This window comes from Necator americanus, chromosome III (assembly GCF_031761385.1).
Source record: "Necator americanus strain Aroian chromosome III, whole genome shotgun sequence".
In the NCBI taxonomy this organism is placed as follows: Eukaryota; Metazoa; Nematoda; class Chromadorea; order Rhabditida; family Ancylostomatidae; genus Necator; species Necator americanus.
Genome location: NC_087373.1, coordinates 21304629 through 21321387, shown reverse-complemented (window position 1 = coordinate 21321387; position 16759 = coordinate 21304629).

Below are 16759 nucleotides of genomic sequence, written 5' to 3'. Positions count from 1 at the left end.
CTCCAGCAGTTTACCTTACGAATGGCGCGGCACGCTATGTTGAAGTCCGCAGAGTTTTTTTTTAATTATTACGAAGACTCTGGGTTTCTAATTTTGATTTTGTTAGCCGAATGTGGGGAAGATTCACAACCAGACGCTAATTAGATGGTGGCGGCTAAATCCTGTGAATACCGGAAATGACTCATGGAATTTCCTCAGTTAAATCTCTTTGGTGAATGAGATTTCCACGGTTGTCAAAAAACAGAACAACTGGAAACCGCCATCTTATTCCCTAGAAAAGCTTGTTATGCAGCATTCTCCTGTGCTTCACCATTCTTGCCTCCTCTGGGGAGAAATAGAGTTGACCGAGGCAGCGCACTCATTTTGCACTGCTATTTTTCACTTCTGGGAAGCGAACTTTCTGTTGTATCTTTTCACTTTAATATATGTGCACATTAACTTGGCCCCCGGAGTTGCAAGGGCAAACGGCCTTTCCTGGGGTCCGTTTACAATCGTTTGCAACGTTTCAAATCAACTTTATGACTCGAAGAATTCTGGCCAACAGAGAGAGGTCGATGTTGAAAAGGCTAGCACTTTCACTCTCACTTGCGGACAACTCTGCAACTGAGAACAGCAGCAGTTCTCGCTCTTCGTGCTATGAAGTTAGAAGGCGACCTGCAGCGTGAGGTCGGCAAGCAAGGCTCACAACTGACTGCCTTATGTCGCCTCACTAAATGCGGCCCCACAATCAAGGAGAAGCAAAGTGGCCTAAAGTTCGTATTTTGGAAACGTTTCAAAAATATTTCAACTACAGACGCTCAGATATTTTAAAAGAAGAACAGTGCATGCGAAATGATAGCTTCTCAGAAATTCAGGAAGTTATTGCTTTCGAGCCATACCGAATTAGTCAGTGTATCTACATTCCGAGCAAAGAAAACGAGTCTAGAAGCACTATACTCTGCCCTAAGAGGAATACGTTGGTAAATTGAAAGAGCTCTCATCAGTGAATCGAAAATTGGTGACAAAGTTATATTTTTGTAGAATGTGTCGTAGTGCAATTTACTGTGGTTTTGAAACTTGAAGATCGAGATCTTCTTCCAAGCGTTCTCAATCGTATTCATATTCAGGCAAATAGTTGAAAACGTTCACAGCATCGCAATGGCAGGGTACCACGGAATTGACTTGTTACGGAAATCCCAAAGAGAACGTAGAGTTATAGATTACGAATCCCAGCGAGGCCAGAGTAATTATCTTATTCACAGGCGTAGCGCTCGTGATTTCTGCCCCAGCAAATATAACGAGATTTCACATCTTCACATTCACAAAAATAGACCGAATAAATGAACACATCGAATATTGATCCTTCCATTTGCTTTAACGTCGGAAATATCCGGAATAGTTGTGTAAAATAAGGTGGTTACTAGCGCATTTGGTTCCGTACATAAAAAGTTATGTTGGTTTTAAATGTCGCCAATTGCTACGGGTGAGGATGAAGGTGCTCAGGGAGTTTATGTTGTAGTTAGATTGAGGTTGAGAAGCTTGTGCACTTTTTGAGGTATGTAGTTCACCTGAACACAGAAACAAATTTCGAGTGCTATTTCCTTAAGTGAGAAAGTCATAGAAGTCCAAAGCAAGCGATCACGTGATTGCTCAAATTTGGAACAGAACGTCTCAGAATTGAGCTGCGTTAGCAGTGTTCTTTGAAAAGTTTTGAAATTAACTTCTTACTTTATCTTTACTTTATTAATAAGGTTGAGATACGCTGTATCTTCTTACCATTCGATAGAACAACCGTATTTTTCTCCAGTAATGACTTTATTTTCTATCAATGTTCTTTTGTTTTAATCATCAACTTTAAACTAAAGCTATTCAAATATCGGCTCTAATGAGGCTTCCGAATGCTTGTGCTAAGATCTTATGAAACTGTCTACGTTGACATGGATACGATTAAATCAGCAAAATGTCAAATTCATAACAATTTCCGCCACAATACATATCACAACGACACAAGTTAGGTGTCGAATAGTCGGACTAATTCAATTTGCTAACTATTTCCTTTTAGAACAGAGTGTCTCGCTTTTGGACTCTCTTATTCTTATTCTTTTTATTATTTTATTTATTTTTATTTTTTTTTATTTTCTTATGCCGATAAATTTGCTTACACGGTTAGGCTTAGAGGCAAAAATTTTCGAAATTTTGGAAGAAATGGGGATATGATCTCGCAAACTGTATTTTTGTGCAATTGTAGTGGAGCGGATTTGCGGTCGAAATGTTTTCGAAACTTAAGAACTGCTTGCTTAGGAACTCAGGTGCTTTTCTTTTCTCCCTAATTCTAGGGCTGGCTTTGCGTGAGGGGGCGTGACACAGTTGACACTGGACAGGCGACCGTTTGTGGAATTATGTACATGCGGGAGATAATAAAGGACGTCAGTTTCACCTTTTGAACTGAACATTTTTGCTGCCGCTACCGCATTTGCAAAAACCTTTCACAAAAATCTGGTTCTGCAATGTCAGCTAGAAATTATTAGAGCAAGAAAATATTAGTAATTTAAGAAAATATTATAAAATAAAACAAAACTTATTCGTCATCTCATTCAGAATTTTTAATTTTACTTATTTTAAGCACCAATTATTTCATGTTTGCTCTCTAAACATTTATGGCTAAAATAAGTGCAGATTTTAATGGAAGAATCACAGACAATCTGCGAGAAAACAAAACAAGCTTCGCTGACTCACCTCACTCCGTCCTATGTGCTAGATCCATCTCAGTGGTCCGTGTCCACGCAAACGCTCCATTTCCTAGGCACCTACGTCCAGAGGGAAGCATTCTTATACACACTTACATTTAAAAGGTGAGTTAGCTGTAGGAAAACTCCTAATTTCAACTAATTGAAATTGCACTGCATCTTGCAACATGAAAATGACATGCTAGGCTAGTTTTTCTCGCAGAAAAGTTTGTCCCTACCTTCCCTGGAACGATTACCTGGACCTTCGGGAACGGACAATAGTTTACGCATTCCAAGAGGAAAAGGCAGCTAAAGGTTTGTGCGTTGCAGAGACAACATAAATGAAACGACTCCCACTTCTTTCCGTTAGGAATTTTCAGTGTTCCCGTACACTTTTTCGGACTGGCTACGAATTTATGTTCTTTTTTTCCACTGGTGAATCCGCATTTCTACTTCTTCCAATTTCCTTTATGATTTTGAAGCAGTAAACTGGTTTGCCCTCCGCGTTTTACTTTTAAAACTAACTTACTGTCGAATTTGGACTTTTGAGCAACTCTGCCGGTTTGAGAAATGATCTCATCTCCAGAATAAAGAGTGAAGATAGAGTTAAAAGTATTTACAAATTGTTATAGATTATTTGGAAGAGAATGTTTTATGCTAAAAGAAAGTTCTATTCCTATTCTTTAATCTTATTGGTTCTCTTCCTTTCAGATCAAGTGAAGTGATGAAACGAAGCATTTTGACACGGTTAGCCTTTTTACGGTTAATCGAGGTGATAAGTCCCTGAAGATTCCTGCAAAATTTCTGTTCTGCATTAAGCATGTCGATTTAAGCACGAAAAGTTTGAAAAAAAAAACAGAACAGACGTGGAGTGCATCTAAAAATTGGAAAAAATCAGGGAAAAAACGACTAAGAGGAACTGAAAAACAACTGAGTGATGAGAAGGCCAACAGTTCAGAGCATACTAGCATACTAGTAGTAGCTCTTTGGTTCAGAAAAAAAAAACCAAAATGGTAAAATCAAAATGAAACGGGCTTGAGGACTTGAGGAATTCTCTCCCGAAAGAAACACTACGTTTTAAAAGTACTTTTTATTACTGTGAGCATGTGTTACTCCGGAAAAGGTGAAAAACGATTTAATCCACAACTTATCAGTTTGAAACTTTCGTTTCAGCACTGCAGAGGTCAGATGGCCATGTTACTGATACACGCTCCACTCTATTGTGACTATTGGAGCAAAAGTACACGGAAAAGTCATTTCTCTATCCCTAGAATTTTAATGATATATTGCGGTACCACAGTAGGATAAACTTCAATAATGAAGTCAGAATTACGCGTTACAAGCAGGTTGCCGTAGTCTAATTCCTTGTGTTTGACAAGAAGCTGTCAGAAATATGCATGGATACTTTGTATTCCAAGGCAGTGTAGTCTAGCGGTTAGAGGGGACGCTTCCTGCACGATCGATCGGACGTTCGAATCCGTACTAGTGCTCACCAACTCCTTTATCTCTCCGTGATCGATAAATTGGTACCAGACTTGTCTGGGAGGATAAAAACACTCACTTGACACATGGGCAATCGCCAGTCATTGTATAGGGCAGTTACACGTTCGTGAACCTCAAACGATTCTGAATTGAAGTGAACGTGGGGGCGCATCCCAAGCAGATTGATTAACGCCAGAAACTTTATCCTTTATCCTTTATCCTTTATCCTTTAGTTTGTATTCCGCGAATGCTAGTGCTATGCGAAGTCAACCGAAACTCTATTAGTCGTGAGTGCGATGAAGACGTTGTGCACGTTGGGAAAATTCCTATCAGCAATAGCATCTAAGGAGAATGCATTCTCTTACAGGACACTAACATGACGCTAAGAAAATCCGACCATTTCTCAGAGAAGAAATAATCTTTCTCGGGAATTAGTCAGCTTTTGGAGTTGCAAAGTTGCTTTTACTTAAAAAAATTTCCGAAGAAAGAAATCACGCTGCATTATTTTTTGAGCGCCTAATGTACATCTCAACGCAAAAAATCATATGATCAATCGCACTTTCATGGACTTTGAGAAATTGGTCTTTTTTGCAGCAACGTTTTTTTTTCGTTTTTTAATACATTAACGACACGTACTTTTTCAATTTCTGCGCAGTTTTGGGACAAGAACGGCATTTTTGACCTCTCACATGCAGCCTTTCCGTTCGTCATATTGTTGTATTAAATAGATGTCTCATTTTCTGTGTACGCTACATGGTCTTTTTTTTGCTTCCCGTGCATAATAATGCATACGACACAACGGCGGGCCATATTGCCGTCAACGTGTTAAACAGAAGTCATAATAGCTAACGAGGCGAAGCATGTATTCATCGACGAGCTGTCGTCCTCTTCGCTTCCTTGTTTTCTGGTTCAGCTTATCAATTTCACCCTGGATTAGTTTTTCTTCTCTTTCATCTTATGCGAATCAAAGGGAGATTGATAGAAGAGTTGAGGAATCCTTCACAGATTTGACGGACTTTTCTACTGTTCGAGGGATTCTCAGTGTCACTTCCCAGTAACGGCGTGATGAAAAAGACTGAAGTGTGACTCGTGCGACCACCATGACGTCTCCTGAATTCCAAGCCAACGGCCAACATCTCCTGTACATTTCATTTGAGGTGAAACTAACACGGAATACTTCAGCTCCATTGCGATTCCGTTCCACTCTGTTGTAATGAAGCAAAAGTACACGGAAAGGTCTCTATCAATAGACTTTAAAGGATATATTGGATACCATAGTATGATGGATTTCAACAGGTTAGAATTAAAATTGTGTTGGGTTGCCCCTGATGATCCCCTCTTCTGGATCAAAGTTCGCCACTGCCTTCAAAGTGTCCTCATAGTATCTCGACAGTCAATTGTTCGATTAGGTACTCCTTAGTATTGAGTTCTCACCATGTGTTTTAACGGCTCAATTTGGTGTTTGTTGTCTTCGGAAAACGAGACCGTAATCATCTCCAGGAGGCGGAGAAGGAGGAGGAGGAAGAGGACTCCGCGCAGAAGTGGAGTTGAGGGTGGTTCTCTTATCTCTTAGGTTGAAGATCCCCAAATGGTTGCTTTTCTTTTTCGACCTAGGCCCATTTAAATAGAGTAGAAGTAATCCTTTTGCTGGTGTCTTCACCGAATTCTTGTTCAACAAGAAAGAAATTCCGTTTTGTTGGCAGTTTATTCTTTTGAATCGCACACCAGAACCCGTGATATGTTGCGAGTTTCCATAATTTCGTGTGTGGTGCTCTCGAAATCATTAGGTGAATATTCTAGGTCCTGCTCGGAATGTCCTGCTTGGGAGCGTGCACTTGCAAATTAGAGCTCCTAAACGTCAGCTCACAAGTGCAGAAGGAGTTGTGTTCGGTAATTTTCACTATTAAACAGAAACGCCATGAACCTTAAGTGAATTTTGGTGGACTGTTGATGCAGTTATAGAAGAAGTAGTAGTAGCACTCTTGTTGGGTTCCTCTTGATTTTGAGACTTCGTTCACTCAGACTCTCAGGATAGTCTCTCCCTCCGCAATCTTCTACATTGGTGTGCTCTCTCAATTGTCGTCTTCGCTTTATCCTTTGCAGAAATATAAGTGGAAAATACAGATCAGCCGTCAGCTGAGCTGGTCCCTTCACTTTAATCTGAAATAAAGCAGTTCTAGATGTTGTGTTGACTCGATTAAAAAGGATAAAGGATAAAGTGTGTGGCGTTAACCTATTCGCTTGGGGATGGCCACCACGTTCTTTCTTTCACTTTGATACAAAATGGTTCGAGGCTTATCCACGTGTAACTAACTGCAACCGATGTTTCGAGTCAGTGCTTGTATCCTCCCAGACAAGTCTGGTACCAATGTAACGGTCCCGGAGGGATGAACGGCTTGGTGGCCACTTCGAACCTCCGAACGATCGTGTAGACCGAGGAACCTCTAACCGCTACACTACACTCGATTAAAAAGGTATGACAAATATTAACGAGATTACATGCACCACAAATATGAATTTTGAGGTTGCTCAACAAAGCTGCAAGTTTCGATGCCTTGAAAACATTTTCTTGTGAACTATTTCAAAAGCACTTGAGTACCTGGGTTTCGATAGTTTAACTTGATAACCAGTTGAGTCTGATTTATAGGCCATTTCTTTTCCAAGGTCGCTTTTTTCACACGAGCTCATCGCACTAACGATCAGATACAATGCAAGCTAAGATGAGGGTAGAATTTTGTTTATAGTTGTTAAATACGAAAAAGAGAGGTGAGAGGACATTAAAAAGCTATGTTGGGAATGTTATTGAATTTAAAAATGAAATTAAGAAGAATTTTGGGTCTCTATACTTCTTCTGTCAACAAGTTCTGGATTACCTCTCCACGTGGTAATTATGACCTCAGACTTCGACCAATAGTATTCGGTCTATAGTAATCTTGTGGCTGCCTAGTAAAATAACTGGACAGGAGGGCAAACAACGAGATCCCAACGTTTCTCCGCGGAAAATAGTGATTATATATAGTCCATTGAGTCTTAGGCGCTTCTGTGTTGGTCTCGCACTATTTGAACAGTTAGATACACCCCCAAATAAGGAAAGCAACGCATCATGAATTGATGCTGTTGGAATCTCTTTATGAGTAGATAGCAGCGGGTAGAGATCACGACTATGATCGTGATATGCTTGCCTGTTTCCGCCCAGTAATTCAGAAAAACGCGTGTGAATCGCCCACGCGTCCCTACGATGCATCTTATTACGCAGCAAGACAGAGTTAGTTCCGTCATCCGCGATGTAACGAATGTGACCCAAGTAAACAGCAGAAGCTGCCAAACCTACGCAGTAGTTGGGCCGCAGTTTGCCCCCGTTCTACTGCCTGTAATCAGTTGCATCGGTGGAGGCACACGTGCTACGAGCTGTTTCAAATGGAATATTTGAGTTACTAGCGGAACTGAGCGCGATGACGGTCTTGGAGGTGATCTGGGCCCTACTGCTATCTCCTCATGGAGAGACTCCAACAGCACGTTCTTGACACGCTGCCCTTAATGAACTGGGTGACTGACATTGCAAAGCAGAAAATTACTCATATAGCTCTCAGATCGCCCACACAATTCAATCGAATGAAATCGACTGAATCGTTGTCGTTGGTAATAATTATTGATAATCAACTGAATTATAGACTTTTCGACTTGCACTAGTGTTGTTGGTGTATTTTTTACACTAGTGTCTGTGGTCTTCACCTTTCCTTTTTCGTTTTCTTTTCTGTTTTTTTTTTCGGAAACAAGTTTTCAGTGATTTTCACTTCATCACTGTTCTTCGTCGACATGCTCCATATGTTCTTGTCTTAGGGACTACAGCCAATAATCTCTCCTTCCAGGGTTCTCAACCTAGGTGCTTTGATAAAGAATTATGTCAACATTATTCTTGTGATTTTAAATTAACAAATCACCTTACGTTTAGTAATAAAATGAAATACAAGTAAAATAAAATCCGCTCCACTCTGACTGAAGAAACAGGCAAAAAAAAACAAATGACTCAAGTCCTTGAACAAAAGCAGCACAAGATGTGTTAATTCCTGCTAGACGCCCATGCGTACAGTCAGTGGTGTTTTTGTCCCACTCAGATGTTCCTGTGATCCCATAAGGATCAATACGATTATACGAGAGTTCATTTTACGGAACTTTGCGTGTAATTCCACTCTTATAAGATCAACTTCTTCAGTTAGATAAAAAGAGAAAGAAAGAAAGAGAGAAAGAGAGAAAAAGGGAGAAAAAACGCTTCTTGATACATGTCTTTTTAGCGTTCTTTTTTAACCTTTTTTACACCACGAGGCAAATTGCTCCTAAAGCTAGTCGCACTTGGGTTGCGCCACAATCTGCTGGAAATCAGTTCCTGGAAGGGAAACTGGTATTTTACCGCACTCAGATTCTGCCGATCGTTCGCTTTTTCTGATGACTCAGAGTTCTCCGTAAAAATAGAAATAATTCCAGAATAATGAATTTCATGTGCACTTTCTTTGAGTAAAACTGTCCTGTAATCTTTTCTCTCCATACAGATACACGGACTGCAGTTCTCAGCTGTTAAACCTGATGTGAGAATTCATTGCTCACCTTTCTGCACTTTCTCTAACAAAGCTCGTTCTGATGACCTGAGATGAGGGGCCATTTATTATTGAGTTTTCTCCTTTTTTAAATATTTTTGCGGCGCGTTGAAAGCGGCTACGAAAGTGGCAGCGAACGTTTGAGCATAACGCAAGCAGTGGATAGCATTCAATTGAAATCAATCAAAAGCATTCATTTTATTGTTGCCCTCTGCAAGATCGGGTAATCGGGTCAGAATGATCGGGAGCGCAAGCAGCGCGGTTGGACTAACGGTTGTGATCGAGGTACGGTCACGGCATCAAGATGGGGCAGTTGTACAAGCGGTTGCGCTCGAAGCAGTTCGGTGGAGCCTAGCGGCTGGAATCGAGGGGGACCCTCGCTAGAACAAGTTGGGACCACTCATGGCAGTAGTTCGCGATGGTCCTGCTTTTCTTCCGGCCGCTAGCTCCACCGCGTTGCTTCGAGTGCAGGCGCTTACGCAACTGCACCAAACTTTGTGTCCTTTTGACCCGACTATGGCTTCATTCAGTCTATACTGATGAGTGGAGCGAACGAGGGCCCTTCTTTCGATCACAGCCGATGGGCCGGGATTCAGATCGTTCCTACCTGGTCGTGCTTTGCACCAAGCAGCAACAAAATTGCATTGCTGGGTAATGAGTAAACGAATGTGTTCTATCACTAGAACCCCTAGTCGCCCCTTCTGCTGTGACTGCGTAATGCAAACTTGTTGGGAAATACTTTTTTAGTGAAAGATATCAGGTGGTCAAGTACTTGTTCTCGTTTAGAATCAGCGTATGTTATAACTCGACGATAAATTGTAAACCTGTCCATCACTCGCCTTTTTAGGATGCTTCTACTGCACCCTACCTCCATCTGCTGTAAAATGTACTGGAGAAGTAATTTCAATTTTTTGTTTCGAGACAAGAGATATGCCTGGAATGTTCTCTCGAAAATGGATTCTATTTAAATTATCAAACCACAACCTGAACAGGTACACATAGGAGCTTACTCGAACGATTCGGAAAGGAATTTAGACGAGTTTAAATCACGCCTAACCGTCACCCCATATGATTCGGTACTGCGATAGGTAATTCTCTTCATACGCACGCTTCTTCTTCATGAAATCGACGATCGTCGATGTAGAATGATTTTTAATTATTCTTTTCCTTCCCAATTAATTTAATTCCTATTTCTAATAAGCACACTTCATTCAAATTGACTATAATGCAATATAAATTAAGCGGTTACACACAAAGTTGGACGATTTCCATTAGTGTTTTAGCCGAACGTATTTCATTTATTTGTTTATTCAAGTACATCTGAAGGTACAATGAAAGTCAAACACTGCTGACATGATCATAAAAAACAATTTCACAGAAAACCATTGATCAACGTTCGTTTCATGCGGTAAATGATCAGGTCGTTTTCTTCTTACGAAACATCGAAAATCTTCGTCCACGATCTCTTTCCCATATCCTGAACATTTTAAGGATATCTTGAACCACGGATTGCTTGAAAACTTAACTCGATCGAAGCTAATCGTTAGGGGAACTGAGCGGACGGAAATGGATTCTCTGAGAGATGTCCTCCATGATCCTTGAACAAGTCGTCAACAACATCTGAGACAATCAGCAAACTTGAGACTTGATGAGGATAAGCTGCTCCACACTGGCCAATTCGTTTGGATGCGAAAATGCTTGCGTTGCTTCAATCTAGCATCCTGTTAGGTTTGTGAGCATAATTACGGGGCCACAGTTGCAGCAAGTGGATATTTCTACCTTCTCAGTTCCACATGACACCGTACAACTTGTCGACTGCGCAGGAGTGGAAAACTGGTGGAGGTAGTGCGGTTCCGAACGGTCGATTGCGCCCACGCTGCCGGACTTACTCGCTGCGCCGCTCCTGGCTTTAGCATGAAGCGTGCACGTCGCAGTCGTGGAGTTGAGGGAGTGTCTCGCTTGGTGCGACCAAAAAAAAAATTACTCTCCCTTATCATCATCCTCTGGTTCGAAAGTCGCTATCCACTATAGTACACCTCGTCACGAACCGTTTTAAATGCGCCGGGCCATGGGAAAATCACATGCAGTACGAAGAGTGCGATTAGAAACCGACTAACTTTGTACGCAACCGCTTATAACACGACATACTATTATGACATGTAAGATACAAACAGATAGTGTGTCTGTTGATCCAGTCCTGCCGACAGGCATGATTAAACCCAGATTTTGCCGTAGGAGCCCTCTGCAGTAACGCTTCTTTGTTGGCGCTATCAGACGTGGCTGCAGTGTCGCTGTGATGAATCGTTCTGAGACACAACACAAACAAAAACCAACAAGACATGAATTGATATCCAGCACCTTTCATTATTGTTATTTTATTGTTGTTGTCATTTTGTTTTATATATATATATATATAACTGAGATATATGACGATTACAAAGCGGCATCACAGTCCAGGACTCAAAGTTGAGATCCATGTATACTTGGAACAAAACAACCTTAATGGGCTTGAAGGGTATCACGACATTGACGAAGTGTGGAGAACACAAAGCTCGGGGTGCAGTTCCCAATGAGCATGAGCGTGCCCCTTCTCATTTTACCCCATCGTCCTGAAAAAAAGGCCGTATGAGACGTTGTGTACACGCCGCATCCAGAAACAGGCGGTGGAGAATAGATCTCCTCAGAACCCTATTCGTGTAACAGCAATGGATATGCTGCTGAGGGAACCGGAGCGTGTACGAAGGGGCGCGTTCTAACGTGCCTCACAGGAACAAACGCCGTTCCCGCGCTCTCTGGCTCTACTCATCGTCTAAGTCCTAGAGAACCGTTGTACATGCACCTCAGCAAAATAGCGACACAACACAAAATTAGTAGAGTCCTTAATGGGGTATCAAATGCTCTTCTAAATTCAATTAAAAGTGCATGTTCATTCTTCTACACTGAGCTTGAAAGCGTAATCGCATCTTTTTGTTCACATTGAACTGCGTGTTAACTTTGTCTTTTTAAAACAATTATTCCTCCAAAGATTATACACTGAAGGAAGTGCCACACCGCTCTTCAGTTCCGCTTTATTAGTGTTGCGAGTGAGTGACAGTGAGTGAGACTTTATGAGTGTTAAATCTGCGCACGTTTGTTTTGGTGTTCTTTGCGGTTGATCGAGAAAAATTACCATCAAAAATAATATATATATATATATATATATATAGAGAGAGAGAAATGGTGGAAGCCTAGAGACTTTGCATTTCTTTCAACGCATCATTGGCATTTTTTGAACTAATTATTTTTCTTGGGAATAAAAAATTATTTTTTTTTTGCCGTGGCGGCTATAGACAGGATTTCCTTAATACATCAACAGCAACATAACCGTGATAGACGGAAATAATTCGGAGAGAAACAAGGAACAACCTAAAGTTAATATTTAACATCTACATCTAGATGAGGCCGGTCTGTGATCCGCGCTCGCATGCATGCAGACGCAGTGAATTCTTTATCTTAATAGGTAAATTTGTTCTTTACAAATTTTTCATATTTCGTTATTCCTATCATATATTGTTACTCAAGAGTTGTTTACAAAAAACTCGATGGCTAAAAGGAAGTTATATAGAGCTGCTTACAATTTTGACGCGATAAAGTTTAGTTTAGAACATAGAACATCAGCTGTTGCTGGTCATTTTGAAGTAGCTAGCGGAACGTTTGATTCGAGACTAGAAGGCAGAAAAGGAGAAAGGAAAAGGATCACTTAAGAGGAAGTGATCCTTTTCCTTTTTCCTTATGGAAAAACCGTGGATGAAGTTGGAGCCGAGGCTGTGAAGATTGATTCAACCAGGCACGAAAAATCGAATTTTAGGATTGTCCTTTCCGGGACTGCCGCCGGAGAAAAACTGAAGTCGCTGATCATTTTCGAAAAGAAGTTGATCTCGAAAGAATCTTACCCTCCCCCCCCCCTCCATTCTCCCCTGGGGTTGTTATCAAAGTCAAAGTTTAAGGCTGGATGAATCAGGATCTCATGGAAACCTAGCTGCATGAGGTGTGGCAGCACTACAGCAACGATCCGATACAATCATTGTTAAAGGCATCACTTCACGAATCGAGTGGTATTTTGTGGAGATTTTATAAGGGATAGTAGATTGATTTTTTTCTTATAAAAAAAAAAAGCGGCCCGGAAGACACGGCTTCAGGCGTTCTGGCGCACTGTTTTCTACAGGGAGTTCGACTGGAGCGCGCCAGCCTTGTGCGGCGCCGCATCTTCCGGGCCGTTTTTTACGGCAATTAGGAAGAAATGGACGGAGTCACCCACCTCCCCACAATCTACGACCCCGTATAGGCATAACCCACCTGAAACCTGCGCCACCCCAGATTCGTGGGGTGATGCCTTTAAACGAGAATTTCAATGTTATGAATGTTTGTGGCGATGAAATGGAGGTTGAATAAAAATTCTGGTCATTTTTGAGACTGAAAAGATCAGCGCGAGCGTGTGATATCCTGTTCTCTTCCGGAAAAAGCGGCCTTATCTATAAGATTTCACGGTAGTTAGAGAATGTAGAACAGAATAGAAATTAGACGCCGAGCCTGCTGCTTATTGCAAACGACGTTTTGTTGATATCTGGGTCAACTCGTGACCAATGTTTTTTTTTTCAAGTGAGTTTTGGGAAAAAGAACATTTGGCAGAAGTATGGGAATGAATTCTAGAAAATGAAGGAAAGCATATTTTAAATCTTGAGGAAGTTTGGTTAAATTGCTAATTTTAGAAGTGATTTAAAGTGATTTTTCCAGAAATTTTGCTTTGCTGGAGGTTAAAGGCACTGTTCTTAATCACCGAATAGGCGAACATAGAACTTTTATTTTGGTTTACAACGAAAAAAATGAGCAACGATTGAGGACGTCATGTGACTTGAAACGGATGAAGGAAACCCGCCAATCCATGTGCCGGAACCCTCAACAATTTCCCCTAACCGGGTAATTCCTTGTCCTGAGGAGATGTCAAATATTTTTCTCTTACTCGATGTATGTTCTCCGACTCGAACCGAACTAGTTTTGATACGTGACAACTTGATACATTCGTAAACGTAGGAATTGCCGTCGAGCGACAGCCGACGTCGATCTCTGGTCGCCTCGCCGAAAACTGCTTTTCGTGCATTTAGCGGGCCAATGAGCCCTTCGTTCCCCGGGGATCATCGCATGTTGCTGGAATCCATTTTCTTCGCAAAGCGCAAGAAAACTGCTACTCATCACTCACGAACGACGAGCAGAAAACTGAGGAAATAACTCCTTTCGAAAGAAGAATATGAGTTTGAAGTAATGTCTCGAAGAGAATTATGACTGCTGGAGATGTCATGTGTATAGAAGATCCAGTACATACACAGACGTCTCAAACCAACCGCCAGAAGACATAGAAAAAGAGAAGAAAAACTCGTACATCAAGAGAATCTCGCCGCCTTGCTAATTTTTTCACGACGTGTCATTTCTTTGAACTTCTCGGTTAGAATATCATTCCTCGAATTACTCAAGTTATTCGCCCGAGGATCTCGAATTAGTAGCGCTTTCTTGTAAAACGATGAAATATTTCTATCAACTGCAAGGTAATCTGATAAAGAAAGATCTTGTTACATCAATGTCTACTAGATCACTAATGATAACCAACGAATGTCTTCGAGCGTCATGGTTAGAAGAGTGCGTGATCACAAAAATAAAAACTTCAATTGGCCCAGAAATTCTACCACTTGTTTCCCTTAATTATAAGACCAAAACGATTAGGAAATCAAAAACTGAAGCGAAGCTGAGCGAAGATTTCTCAACCTTATATTCAACTTAATTCCTAATTACTAATGTTTAGTAATAAATAAAATGAGAGAACAAGGAATTTATAACTAAAAGGTACCGGGTGCACCTTAAAAATCCTAATCACGTTTTCATTCTCCCACTTCCATGGATCTGCTCGACTGTGGGATCTCAAGTAACTTTCTGCAAGCTGCTTTTTATCGGTTCCTGAACGAAAATTGTCCTTTTGTCACCTTTCTTCATCTGCTCCATTTTCACACACACGTTTCTTTGCAGATTTATATGTGCAAGCTACTGCCAATTCCGGGAATTCCATCGCAGAACAGCACAGGTTTCTTCCTTAACTACTGCTGATACACTATTGATGAATCGTTCTTCTTTGGCAGTGATTGTCAGTGGAAAACGGCACGGTTAAAGTGAAATCACATCAGTTCTCGTTTTCACGACAGCCGAATCTGTTCTAAACGTGTGCTGCTGCTGAGAGGTCTTCTCTACTACCCTGGTGGTATTCTTGGATCTTGTCACACCCAAGGGCGTGGGTCCTGACAGTGAGAGACGCTCTGAGTTTGACGATTCGGCCCAGAAGTGCTTCTTCTCCGTCTAAGGTCTCTGCTTACGACCAATATACAATAGCGATAAATTGTCACTTAGGATGTGACGTTCGCTGTCCGAGATTACAAACTGTTCTGTCACTTTTTGTCGATCTCGGGTTCCACAAAAAACTAACCTTTTATCCTAAGAACAGATCAATCACCATTTCTTTCACTTAGTTAATTTCGCCCCAATCATGCAAACTGTTTTCTTTTGTTTTTCGTCTGCCTTCTGTTCCATTTCTTCTTCAGATATCTTGGCACTACTGCTCAGTTGATACGTCTTTCAGAAGATGATTCACGCTAGCTTCATTTGGAAAATCGAGTGAGTAGATGTGCGTATAATGAGGGGAATTTCTTTGTGGTCAGACCTTTTCGTCTTCTTCTCCTCTTGTTGATTTGTTCTGCTGCTGTTGCTTAACTTATGTTAATTCCGATTTCTCTTCAACACATTCAAACGGTTGAAGTGGTCGCACTTTTTCGGGCATTTCCTATCGAACCGCATCCGAAAAATTCCTAGAAAAGTGGAGACTTCTGCCGTTTCATTCATTTAACTAGGTTGCTATTGGAGAAATAGTCGTAAAGCAACGAAGAAGCAGAAGACTTAAAGAAATATGCTCAGTCGGTTGCAAGGGTAGAAACAAGCCAATAATGCTCTGCTTTGTTTTCTTTAGACGAAGAAACAGGTAGTGAAAAACTGCGCTGCATTTCTTAGTCGGAAGAAATCTGAAATCTCTGATTCTCTGGAAGAATATAGGGATGCACATCAGAAGGTAGGATTTCTGCTGGTACTAGTTGAAAATAAGAAGACAATTAAAAGGAAATGAATGTCAAGACCATCTCGACTTCGTGAGAATTCTTATCTCAATTAAAACTTTTAAAAATTGGCCAAAGGAAAACAGACGGGTGGCATGAATGGCATGCAATTGTAATAAATAAATACGAATATAAATATAATAATGTAAACACAATAGTAACTTTATTCTATGAGGTTCTATTCTATGAGGACGCGCGACAGCTAATTAATACGATCTTTTTTTAACGAAAACGGTTCGGACTTCCGCGGCAACAACTGAGCATACTTTCAATGATTTTTCGGAGAACATAATTCTTACAACGAGCGAACACGAACTAAACAGCTCTGCTGGCGTTTCCCTACTCCGTATCTCAGCTGCCGTAGTCGTCAAATCATAGTTTCTGCGGCTTGAGAGGGAACTACTCACAACACTTTTCCGCATATGCTGCTCTGGATTGACCTAGCATCCTAATCGTACTCCGGTGATGTTTTTCATGATCGCTTCGGAAGTTCATTTGAGTTTAGTCGTGCGTCGCGCTCCGCTGGCGAAGGTAGAAGAGCATTCGAACGTGCGTGAATTGTACGAGCACAGTTTCCTAGGAAATAACCGTACATTTTGGTTCACGGTGAAAGTCTTCTAACATATGTGATGGGGTAGTTTCGGGGCAATACCAAAAACCTGTTCCCCGCGCTCATCGATTCTAAGCGCTAATTTACGACATTCCATGCGTTGACTCGCACAACTAAGAAGCTAAGCGCAGCTTTTCTACCTTTGATGTCGCATCTTCACGTGAAGGTTTGGACCTTCGTCACCCA